The following is a 13,635-nucleotide window of genomic DNA, read 5'->3' on the forward strand; positions in this document are numbered from 1 at the left end:
ACAGACCTCCAAGCAGGGCTTTGCACATCTTTAAAGTGGGTTCTGGATGCTCCCTCCTTTTCCCAAGAGCCCATCTCTTTGAGTTGTGAGGCTCCCTCAAATTCCCAGTTGGCTGTCTCACCAGCGGTCATGCCAGGGGCTGTCTGCCAAGGTCATAAGCAGATGGCTGAGATGGGTGCCCCCTGAGAGCTACACTCACCAGGAATGAGTCAGAAGCTCCGAAACAGCGCCCTCTCCTGCCCGCTGGACTCGCCTCCAGATAATGCAGATGTCTTGAGGGGACAGCCTGCCATTCATACCCAGTATTTTCCCTTTCATTCCATTTAGTTTAGGGTGGAGTGTATTCTTTTTTTTTCTACTTGACACCCATAACTCCATGACAGATCAACATCTGTCACGTGTGTGTGACTACCTCCTTATGAAGACCCAGGGAGCCCTGATCAAGTCTTCCTTCTTCCTCTTTTTTTCTCACTGTTGGCTTGCTGGGTTGGAGAGGGGAAGGATTTATGTGACATAGGAGCCCTGAGGTACAACCTGTTTCTTTCCTCCCAGGCTTGAAGCCTGGGGAGCAGGGGCTGTGGAAGGAGAGCACTGTTACCAACTGTAGCCAAATTTCCCTTAACAGTTTCTCACCCCGCCCTTGCCTCATCCCCCCAGCAAGTGGGAGCAAAATCTGACCACAGATTGGGGTGGGGGGGGCAGGGCCAGGTGAGTTCATCCCAGCAGGTGGGTGCTGCTCCAGCCTGCCCCTTGCTTCCTCTGAAACCCACTCCAGCGGCGCAGCCTCCTTCCCTCTCCCAAACTCAGGTGACATAATCAGTATGAAATTTTTTGTCTCCTGACAAGATGCCACATACTTAATTTTCTTTCACCAATCACCTGTGCAGGAAGATAGGAAATAAACTATGATAGGATATTTAGGCAGCTGAATACAACCAATTGGTGCTCTTGGGGGTGAGGTTTGGGGGGAAGGGTACACCAGTGTTCTCATCCTCTAGTTAATCACTATATGGCTTTCAGCAGAGAGCCACAGCCTCAGTAGAAGCGAGACGTCCTCATGGTTTGATGTCATGACAGTGCCCAGCAGCCTCCCTCCCTGCCTTACTCAATGCTGACTATGCCTTAGATCATTGCATCATGGCTTTAGCACTTTGGCTATGTTCTGGAAAAGCCTTTGCTCTGTCATAGCTTCCCTGACCTCCCAAGGCCAGTGCATCAAAACAGAATCGCCCTCCTGAAAATAACGTTTCTGCTCCCAGGTGAGCAGCAAGCGTCACACATCAGGGTGTGTGGGGCTGTCAGGAAAACGGCAAGGAAATATTTGTGTGGAAAGAAACGGCTGGTTCTTTTTGCAGAATCTAGCACTGGGTCTTTATTGCTTCAGAGCGCCATACATTCTTGTCGAGTGAACTGATGAATACCTAGGGTTCCCAAGGATGTGAGCTGTAAATGGGGGGGGCTCTGCACACAGTCTCTGGCATGCATTGCCCAGCGTCGAACCTTGGCTCTGCCCCTTGCTAGCTCTGGCATACTTATTGATGTCTCTGTGTGCCTACTTCCTCACCTCTCAAATGGGGAGGATAAGAATTAATAATTAAACACTCTTATATGTAAAGCAGTTAAAATACTTCCTGGCACACAGTGAGCACCGTGTAAGTGTTTGCTATTATTAAGACTAGAAAAATAGTCACTCCAAGGAATTGAATGTTACTTTTAACCAGGAGCTGTGAGTTTCCTTATCTTGTAGGCATTCACCCCTCCTACCATCCCTCCCAAACTTCTGCCCCACATATGGCCCCATCTATTGCAGGGATTTGCAGGTTTTACTGTAAAGGGTCAAATGGTAAATATTTTAGACTTTACAGGTCACAGTTTCTATCACAACTACTCGACTGTGCAGTTGTAGTGTAACAACATGTAAATGAGTGAGCAAGGCTGTGTTCTAATAAACCTTTTTGATACAAAGCAGGAGGTAGGTCAGATTTAATCCACTTTGTCAATTCCTGATCTATTGTAATTCATTTTACAAAATGCTGCTCAATTTCTACCTCTTTTAAGAGCCTACCTACTCCCTTGCTGTGAGACTGTACCTTCCTCTCCCTGGATTTCAAAAGCACTGAGCTCTGAGCGAGCTTAGGACCATGGAAAGAATATGCAAGAAATTTGGATTAAGCTCTGGCCCTGCTGCATGACTTTGAACAAAGCACTTACACTCTCTGGAGCCTCAGTTTATCCACCTGCAAAATACGTTTAAGATTTTCTTTTGTCTTACCTAATATGGTTTTTTGAAGATCCAATAGACAAATACACATGGATGTGACTTGCAAACTCAAAAGCACTACACAGTGGAAGTGCATCTTCATGGTGTTCCCAATGCCCAGCCCGGTGCTTGATACTCAGTCAGTGTTGACTGAACCAAATCCCAATGGTGGCATTAAGTACAGATTTTTGTATCAGACAAATGGATAAGTGCCTATTTATCTCCTTGGCTAGATGGAGAACTCGAGGGACACAAGCCTGGGGAGAAATGACAGCATTTCTGAGGCAGGTTCTGCAGAATGCTTATCTACTTGAGCTGTAGGTCGGGGTTGCACTGCAGTGGGTCTGGATAGCAATGACGAGACTTAGTCACCTACAGGCAAATGTGGCTAGAAATCTGGGCTTATTAACTGAGGCTCTGTAACAGATAACCACAGGCTGGGTAACTTAAAGCAACAGAAATTTGTTCTCTCAGAGTTCTGGAGACCAGAAGTGTCCCAGATACTCAGGAGTCTGAGGCAGCAGGATCAACTGAGCCCAGGAGATTGAGGCTGCAGTGAGCCATGATCATGCCACCACACTCCAGCCTAGGTGGGGTGCCACCACCCCCAGCTAATTTTAAAAATTATTTGTAAAGACAGGGTCTTGCTATATTGCCCAGAGTGATCTTGAACTCTGAGACTCAGGTGATCCTCCTGACTCAGCCTCCCAAAATACTGGGATTACAGGCATGAGGCACCACACCCAGCCAAAACCACTATTTTTGATGGCTTATAACATTCCATGTTGTGGATATATTATCATTGATTCATTTTCTTCTTGTTTGGCAGTTAGGTTCTTCATAGTTATCCACTATTATAATAAGGATGCATTGAATGGGCTTTAGAATCTTACATTCCCAGATCGAATTCTGACTCTGTCATTTACCAAGAATGTGACCTTAGTAAAGTTTTGCCAACTTTTCTGAGCCTCAGTTTTCTAATTTGTAAAATGGGGATCATAATCCTTGCCTGGTGGGGTAACTCCAAGGATGAGATGAAAGAAAATATTTAAAATGGCCAGTGGTAATGTTTGGCACATGTAAGTGCTTTGTAAATTGCAGCCACTCTTGTTTAATTAATATTGATGACATCTCCGTTCATTTCCTTAGGATGGATTCATAGATGTACTGTTCCCAGATCAAGGGGTGTGGACAGTTTTAAGGCTCTTGGTTTGTACTGTCAAATTGCTTTCCAGAAAACCATTGGCGGAGATGCTCAATCTCACTTAATCCTACATAATGACTATCAGGGGTTCTGATGACTACCTTCATCCATGGACAAGAACTTTACAAGTTATAGAACCAAGGTGAGGCTTTGAAAAGCTTATAGACCACTTGAGACCACCAAATTGCATACAGGAAACAAGACAAACAAACAACAAAAAAATGGGATTTGGTAACTCAGCAAATGTTTATTGAGCATCTCCTACATGCCAGCTACTATCCTAAATGATGGATATTATACCTTGGTGAACAAAACAAAAATGGTCCTTGCCCTCATGCCCTTATAATCCATGGGTCAAAACTAGACTGCAACACTTCCTTCCTACAACAGAGCTCAGGGAAAGTAGACTCACAGAGACCAGGTGGATGGTGAGGCTTCAAGAAGGAGGAGGACCCAGACATGGACTTGAAGAAGGAGGGAGGACTAGAGGGAAACGAGTTGGTGGGTTTGGAGGCTTGTGACTCACTGTCCAAGATCGCTTACCAAGGGCAGGAGTGGGAAGAGGGCTAGGGAGGCTCCATCATGGAAGGCCAGGACGGCCTTGAGCATTGCCTTAGCTGGGAAGGTCATGTTTGTTTTGCTTTTGAAAATTAGAGACTCATAAAATTTTCTGAGCAGGGAAAGGCCCATGAAAGGCATTTGGAAAGAATGGAAGGGTCCAGATGAGTCAAGCTTAGAGTCAGACTGTCAGCCAGGCTTGGATTCTGTAACACTTGAAGCCGCAAACCTCCTCCCACTTCACAAGCAGGGGCTGGTAGTAGGACTTGGTGATAGGGCTTGTGCTACTTGATGCATGGAGTCCTGAGCCCCGTCATACCTTCCTCCACCCACCATTCCCTTCCAGTGCTGATATGGTTTGGCTGTGTCCCCACCCAGATCTCATCTTGAATGGTAATCCCTATAATCCCCACATGTCGAGGGGGGTACCTGGTGGGAGATGCCTGGATCACGGGGGCAGTTCCCCTTGCTGTGCTCATGATAGTGAGTGAGTTCTCATGATATCTGAAGGTTTTATAAATGTTTGACAGTTCCTCCTTCACATGTTCTTCTAAGTAGAAGAAGCCATGTGAAGAAGGTCCTTGCTTCCCCTTCGCCTTCTGCCTTGATTGTAAGTTTCCTGATGCCTCCGAGCCACGTAGAACTGTGAGTCAATTTAGCCTCTTTATAAATTAACCAGTCTTAGGTAGTGTCTTCATAGCAGTGTGAGAATGGACTAATATGAGTGCCCAACACTGAGCCCTCAGCAAGCTCCAAGCTTCTTTGAGTGTCTGCTTTTGCTTCTTGGGGATGAATGGATCCTAGTTGTTCTAGTCTTGAGATACATTAATCTGATATTTTATTGTTAACTGTCCAAGCTATAAGTGTACCAAAGCCATTGACTCTTTCAGGAATTTCTTTTGTTTCACTGCGACGTGGTCCTCAGGGTATGGTGAATATCTAGTGATTGACTAGCTTTGTGTTCCTGATATAGTTGTATATTTGTCCTCGAAATCGCATGATGAAATTTAACCCCCAGTGTTGAAGGTGGGGCCTGGTGGGAGGTGTTTACGCCATGGGGGTAGAGCCCTCACAGCTTGGTGTTGTCTTCATGATAGTAAGTTCTAGTGAGACCCAATTATTTAAAAGTACATGGCACCTCCCTGCCCTTCTCCTTCTTGCTCCTGCTTTTGTCATGTGATGTGCCGGCTCACCCTTTGCCTTCCTCCATGAGTAAAAGCTACCCTAGCCGAGACTTCCCCAGAAGCTGAGCAGATGCTGGCACCGTACGTGTATGTCCTGCAGAACTGTGAGCCAATTAAACCTCTTTTCTTTATAAATTACCCACTGTCAGGTATTTCTTTATAGCAACACAAGGATGGACTAACACAGTCCCCCTTGGTGATTAATATACTATTATAGTAGGGATAGGAGTACAGAGAAGGAGGAAGTCTTCTCTCCATTTCCACTTGACCACCCAAGCTCTTGTCAGCATTGACAAGAGCTGGCAGAGGGAAGAAAATGTAGGGGACCCTGGCTGGGCGTGTTGGCTCATACCTGTAATCTCAGCATTTTGGGAGGCCGAGGCACGCGGATCATTTGAGGTCAGGAGTTCAAGACCAGCCTGGCCAACATGGTGAAACCCCATTTCTACTAAAAATTCTAAAATTAGCTGGGCATGGTGGTGGGTGCCTATAATCCCAGCTACTCTGCAGTCTGAAGCAGGAGAATTGCTTGAACCCAAGAGGCGGAGGTTGCAGTGAGCTGAGATCGCACCACTGCACTCCAGCCTGGGCGACAGAGCAAGACTCCATCTCAAAACAAAATAAAAAACAAGAAAATGTAGGGGACCCTGAATGGACTATGAGGAGACCCTGTGACCCTGCGTATGCAGGGAACCCTTCTTCCAACCCAACCATGAGGTCCCTCCTGAGTCACAGGTCTGGTAGGTGGAAGTGAGAGGCTGGCTCATTTAGAGTCTTTATAAAACTGAGAAAGAGCCACTTCTCTAATTTCCTCCCATTCCTGTAAATTGCACCTCACAATGCATGCCCTACCCAGACAGGCATGATGACTGTCTTGTATAGGGACACAGGCAGGCCCATTGAGGCCACCACACGTGACTCATGCTTTGGGGCTTTCCTGTTGCAGGGATAGGGTGACATCAAGTGACCCTAAGCTCAGGAGACCCAGGTGAGTTGTCAAAGTTAGAAATCTGCTTGAAATCCCTGACCAACCCCCTCATGGTACAGAGAAGGTCAGTGACGTGCAGGGTCACCCATCAGGAGCTGGGTTTTAAACAACTGAGCCCCCAGACCTCCTGCACTCAGACTGGAGCCCCTCCCACAACTTTGCCGGGCCTCTGAAAGTCAGTCTGTCCTTCTTGAAAGTGATTTTCACCAATGGAAGTGGTTTTGGCTTGCTGGCTTGCTATTACTTGGCACATCCCTCTTTTGTTTAAAAATAGCGAAGTTTCTGAATAGGTCAGAAAAATCAATGGATCAATTTAAACCTCAAACAAAAACAATTCAGATAAAACCACAGAAGTTTTTAAAAAAAAAAAAAAAAAAACTTGCCCTGGGAAGGCTGTTCTACCTACCTAAGTATTGCTGAGGGCCAGCATTGAGATGAAAAGAAAGAAAAACTGAGGAAGTTCTCACTAAATGGCCTTTATTTTGAGAAGGAATGGAGTAAAGAGTTTAAACAGTGAGTGGGGAAGAGGGAGTGCAAAACGGGACCTGCAGAGGGAGCGTAAAAGGACCCATGGCAAACAAGCCCATTCAAAAGTGGGCAAAGGATATGAACAGATACTTTACAAAAGAAGACATACATGAGGCCAACAAGCATATGAAAAAATGCTCATCATCACTGGTCATTAGAGAAATGCAAATCAAAACTACATTGAGATACCATCTCACACCAGTTAGAATGGCGATCATTAAAAAATCTGGAGACAACAGATGCTGGAGAGGATGTGGAGAAATAGGAACACTTTTACACTGTTGGTGGGAGTGTAAATTAGTTCAACCATTGTGGAAAACAGTGTGGCGATTCCTCAAGGACCTAGAAATAGAAATTCCATTTGACCCAGCAATCCCATTACTGGGCATATATCCAAAGGATTATAAATCGTTCTACTATAAGGACACATGCACACGAATGTTCATAGCAGCACAGTTTACAATAGCAAAGACCTGGAACCAACCCAAATGCCCATCGATGATAGACTGGACAGGAAAAATGTGGCACATATACACCATGGAATATTATGCAGCCATTAAAAACGAGGAGTTCGCGTCCTTTGTAGGGACATGGATGAACCTGGAAACCATCATTCTCAGCAAACTGACACAAGAACACAAAATCAAACACCACATGTTCTCACTCATAGGCAGGTGTTGAACAAGGAGAACACATGGACACAGGGAGGGGAGCACTATACACGGGGGTCTGTTGTTGGGGAGTAGGGGGGACAGCGGGGGGGTGGGGAGTTGGGGAGGGATGGCATGGGGAGAAATGCCAGATATGGGTGAAGGGGAGGAAGGCAGCAAATCACACTGCCACATATGCACCTATGCAACAACCTTGCATGTTTTTCACATGTACCCCAAAACCTAAAATGCAATAAAAAAAAGAAAAAAAAAGGAAAAAAAAAAAAAGACCCATGGAAGCTGGGAACCTTCTTCCGCGCATGGAACTTGGTTCAGAGTGAGGAGGAAAAGGATGATGGGACGAGAGCCTCCAGCTCACCCAGTCACCTTCTGGAAGTCCGGCTCATGCAGGGAGGTGGGACTTTATGAATGAACGTGGCTCTGCTTGGTCCCTACATCTGCTCCACGCTTTATTATCTTGGACCTGTTGAAAGAAAACTTTTAGGCAAATTAAATTTAACACAATTGAGCAAAGAACGATTCATAAATTGGGAAGGCCCCTGAACCAGAATAGGTTTGGAAGGACTTGGCACTGCTTCATGGTTGAAGAAGGTTTATGGATAGAAAAAGGAAATGGACCCACAGAAACCAGAAGGGAGATACAGAAATAGCTGGATTGGTTACAGCCTGGCACTTGCCTAATTTGAACGTGGTTTAGACAACTGACCAAGCACCTTTGATAGGCTGAAACTTGGTGATTGGTACAACTAGGTTATAGTGTGTTTACACATCCAGTTAGGTTACAGTTCACTATGTATAGAGAAACCTTTAGGCCTAACTTAACATATGTAATGAGGCAGCTTTAGGCTAAACGTAATTTAACAGATCCTTCGTTTTTGGTCTGTCTCCTGAAATGCTCCTCCCTGCCATCTCAATCAGATGACATTCTACCTATGCTTTCTTCTTTTAAAAAAAAAATTAGAGATGGGGTCTCGCCATGTTACCCAGGCTGGTCTCAAACTCCTGGGTTCAAGTGATCCTCCCACTTCAACCTCCTAAAGTGCTGGGACTACAGGCACCCACCACCATGCCTGGCCTACCCATCCGTTCATTTACTCCTTCATTCATTGACTTATTCATCAATATGTAATGAGTGTTCATTGGAAGCTGGAGGTGCATCTGAATAAGATGATCAGGGTAACCACCCTCTCCAAGCTCATGTTTGGGAGGTGATGGAGGTGGAGGGCAGAGGAGGAGGGAAGGCAGATATCAGACAGTTAATAGTTCATTTCATAACTAATTATTACAAGACAATCTAGGTAAGACTGTGAAGTGCAGGGGTTCTGAGCATTTGATGGGATCTAGCTTTGTCTAGAGCAGTCAGGAAGGGCTCCCTTATGGAAGTAACATTTCAGAGGGGCTCTGGAGGCTGAGTCTAAATTAATTAATGGGAGCTTGGAAGGCACAGAAGAAAAGGGGACCAGAATGTGTGTGGACCCAGAGCAGGAGGGCTGTTTGAGGACAGGAAAAGCAGACGTGAAGAGTGTGGCACAGTGAGGTGGTGGAGGCATGGGAGAGGGCATACAGCCAAGTTTGGAAGTCATCATTTGAGGCTGTTTGCTTCAGAGAGAATGGAGGGAAGAGAATTAAAATTACTAAAATTAAAGAATTAATGTGTCATCTACCAGCTGCAGGTCAGTCACAAACTCATGGGCTGGGCAGATAAGATAGAGTGGAGCAGGGCTGTAAAAGGCAATAGGGAGTGGTGGGGACTGTGGAAAACTGAAGGATACACACACACAAATACACTATGTCCAAAGGCATTTACATTTGAAATGTGTTCAAACCTGTTGCTGGTCAAATAAAGCAAAATTTGCCAGCCAGCAGAGTTCTGAGCCCCTGATTTCAGAGGAACAAGTTGCCTGGAAACAGAAAGTTTTGGGGGAGGGGGAAGAGGTGGGAGCTGCTTGGCCATAGAGCCAGGAAAATAGTCAAAAGAGCCCCTTTGAGGACTGCACACTTTAACTTATACACTAAAGGCTTTGTCTCCCCAATCTGCAGATTGTTTTTCATAGAGAATAAAGCTCTCCCTTTCCCCCCGCAGCAAGAGAGAGAAAGACAGTGAAAGAGACAGAGAAAGTGAGAGAGAGCATGCCCCTTTGGCTGTCTGATGGACAGCTCTCTACCTATGTTCCTGTGGTCCAGATGCCTCTTGTAACTCCACTCTCCTCAAAAGCTGAGTTGAGGACAAGATGCTAACCGCTGACTAACATGAATGGTGAAATGGAAATAGGGCCCCCCAACAGCCATCCTCAGCTCAGGAAGGCCTGTCTGCTGGCTGCAAGCCCTGCTGGTTCCTTGTGCTCAGTGACACTGGCAAGTTCCCATGACATGAGACTTGGGGGTAGGGTGGAGTTGGGGAAATAAACAGAAGGAAGATGCAGAAAGGAATGAAAGGAGACACCTAAACCAAGAAAGTAAGATTAAAGGGCTGACACACTCATAGGTTTTTTCAGCATTAATTTCCTAGCATAATTTGGGGTCATTTGCAATTCATTGTTGTCTCTTTCAAAGCTTGAGGTAGGGAGCTCCTCCACCTTCCCTGTGTGACCATAAAATCTTGGCTGAGCTTACTAACAATCATTTATTTGGCCAAAACAATTATTTTCTCCCCTCTTTGCAGATTCAAATGTCCTGACATGTGGTGGGGGTTTCCAGCACCTCATGTCTTCCCAGTTGTGCAGAAGGAACATGCAGGCCTTTGTGGTTTTGTTTTTTCTGCAATGCAGATTAAGAACTGAATTTGTTTTGCAGACCTTTGTAGGGCAAACATCTTTATTTGATAGGGGAAGTCTTCTTCTATCTCATAAAGGAAGACATCTTTTTAAAGGCTATTTCAACATGTAAACACTTCTTTTGCCACATGCATGCCTTTAATTGCTTATTTCCACCACCCACTAAAACCTAATGCAGAGCTACTTGTTGAAGGGAACTCAGCTGTCTGAGCCGGACTTTTGAAACGACAGGCTTGTGAGCAGCAAATCCCCAAAAGATAGTGAATATTTGTGGCTTCCTGATGGCTGATATAGTTTGAATATTTCCCCACTCGAATCTCGTGTTGAAATTTGATCTTCGAAGTTGACAGTAGGGCTGGTGGGAGGTGTTGGGGTCACTGGGAGGATCGCTCTTGAAAGGCTTGGTGCTAATCCTATGGTAATTGAGTTTTCACTCTATTAGTTCACTCAAGAGCTGGTTGTTTAAAAGAGCGTGGCACCCCTCCCCTCCTCTCTCCTTCTCTCACACCATGTGATGCCTGTTCCGTTTCACCTTCTGCCATGAGTGGACTTCCTGAAGCTCTCACCAGGAGCAGATACCAGCGCCATGCTCCCTGCAGCCTGCAGAACCATGAGCCAATTAAACCTCTTTTCTTTATAAATCACCCAGCTTTGGCTGTTCCTTTATAGCAACATAAACAGATTGAGAAGAGGGCCCAGCATTCATCCCTGTAAAGCCTGAGAGCACCGGGTGTTTCTTCAGATACCACTCTTTCCCCCTTAGTTCATGGGATTCCAGTGGAGTTGACTCTGCGTTGAGTCTCCGAAAATGCATTATATTCAGGCTGGGACAACCAGACGACCACATTCTCTAATTAATTGAGGGACTGCCACTTGACCTAATTCTGGTCAATAAGAGTCAAGGAGACTCAACTGTAGCCAGTAAAGCCAGGGAGGACATGAAGCTTGGGCTGCTATGGCCATCCTCTCCACACAAGGGGTACGTACGAAAAAGGAGTCAATACATGTGAAGGCGGAGCCAAAGATAGAGAAATTGAATCCTAGTGACGTTATTTGAGCACTGGAATCTAGCCATACCTAAAGACAGCCCTACTCCATGGGCTTCTAAGCTACACAAGAGAATACATTTCCAGTTTTTCCCTAAGTCAGTCTGAACTGTCTTCCGAGTATCATTTATCCAAACATAAAGCAACGTGGCTGGTTCTAGTATATGATTCTGGTAGAATCTGTCCCATTAGTTTATAGTCATACCTTATTATATCTGTAAAATGCATTCAACTTCTTAAAGCATTTTAACCAATGTGTTATTGCTTTTCATCCAGACCCCTCTTATGAGAGTTTACCCACATTACCTCCACATCATAAGCAACTCTCCCAAGGTGACGAGTCGTAGACAGAAGAGTTCTAATTTCCCAACAGGCACCAAAGAAGACCACTCCCTTGTCCACGTTCTCTCAAATATTAAAAAGACTACTCCCAGGAGACTGGGTCTGCAGAAGAATGATTGAAACAGAGAGGCTTATTCACTGCAGTCTTATTTATAATAGCCAAACATTATTTTTAAAAATCTTTTTTTTTTGAGAGGGAGTCTCACTCTGTCACCCACGCTGGAGTGCAGTGGCGTGATCTCAGCTCACTGCAACCTCCACCTCCCAGGTTCAAGCGATTCTCCTGCCTCAGCCTCCAGAGCAGCTGGGACCACAGGCATGTACCACCATGCCCGGCTCATTTTTTGTATTTTTAGTAGAGATGGGGTTTCACCAGGTTAGCCAGGATGGTCTCGATCTCCTGACCTCGTGATCCAGCCACCTTGGCCTCTCAGAGTGCTGAGATTACAGGCGTGAGCCACCATGCCCGGCTATAAAACAAAATCTTAAATGTCCATCCACTGGCATCTCTATAGAGTAGAGTAGGATGAAGCCTTTAATGAGGCAGAGCAAAATGTCCTGGTATGATACAGTTGCCAAGAAATAGTTTTAAGTGAAAAGGCAAACGCTGTGTGTAAGCTATTGCTTGAAATTTTAAGAAAGAGGAAGTCTATGTACATATAACCTTACACACACATCGACTGTCTCTGGCATGAATTGGTGACAGTGCTACCTCTGGAGAGGGTGCTTGGGAGGCTGGAGACAGGGGTGAGAGCAAAGAGACTACGTTTTTCACCATGTACCTCCTTCCACCTTTTCAATTTTGTAAATCTACATGTTTTACCTATTTTATAATTAGATTAACTATTTTTTTTCAAAAAGAAATACAACACATTAAAAAAATACCCATTTTAGTGTGAAGACATCACAAAGTTTCTAAGGAGTCTCTGGGCTTTTAACCCTGTGACTTTGCTCCTTCTAGAAGCTGGGCTGGGGCTTGTTCTACCTGGACGCTGATTTTTAGGGTGCATGGTTGCCGATTGTGAGTCCGTTTTGAAGGCTCTTAGAAGGAAAAAGTCACAAAAGCTGTTGGAACAATTAGGCAAAATGTAAATGAAATCTATCTGGGGAGGGGTGGGGAAGGCTGCAAGATGTGGTTCATCAGTGGGGCTGCAGGGATCTGCAGCTGGGAAGGAAAAGAGGCAGCCGGTTCTTTTCAGGAGGAAAAGGTAGGTCCTTGGTACTCTGTGTGTGCATTTAGTCAATGTCTTACCATTTCATCATGTGTCTTCTATTCAGTCATCAATCTGGGCTATATTCACAGGGGCCAAGGCCATGACTGTCCCATTGTCTAATGCTTCTGGGAGACCTCAGTTTTGAACAAGCATGTGACTTAAAAATTTTATATGACACGTGCCATAAAAAATGTATTAAGCTCTTGGGGAGGGAACAAAGGAATGAAGGAGGCAAGAACTTAAGAATCTCATGGGCCCTACACCATCCTTAGTCCTTGAGGAGGTGGCATCAGGAACACAGAGTCCACAGCAGGGAATCACAGCAGGAGATGGAGAAATACTTTGAGAAAAGTGGGTACCCAGCCTACAAGGAGCAGAAGGGCCACAGGACTCAATCTGAGCAAGCACCTGTGGTTCATGAACCAGCAGGCCAAATACTCTGGACAGCATCCCAGCAATTAGCAGGGGGCAAAGCTTGTGGCAGGGAACCTGGAGGATCTTCCCACCCAAGACCCTTTCAGGGGTCCTTTCTTACCCCTTATGATGATTGGGCATCAAGCAGGGGCAGGCTCTGCAGACAGGAATAACCCCAGCACTAAGATGTTACTGAATTCATGGAGAATCTGTTCCTGGGATGCCCTGCAGATCCAGTGGGGAAGTCAGACAGGACCAATGGTATCTGAAGCTGTGGCTTGATGGTCTTTACTGCTGTTTACTCTTCCAAAGTGTGAGTACAACAGCTTTCATTTATCCAGTGCGCTTGGGTGGACATTTGGCTTGTTTCCATTTTGCAACCATCACAAACCCTGCTGCCATGAATGCTCCCATCCCCACCACTGGGTTTGTGCACACACTGCTGTTGGTTC

Source organism: Aotus nancymaae, unplaced genomic scaffold (assembly GCF_030222135.1).
Source record: "Aotus nancymaae isolate 86718 unplaced genomic scaffold, 86718_ANA_hifiasm-v0.15.2.pri h1tg000010l, whole genome shotgun sequence".
Lineage (NCBI taxonomy): Eukaryota > Metazoa > Chordata > Mammalia > Primates > Aotidae > Aotus > Aotus nancymaae.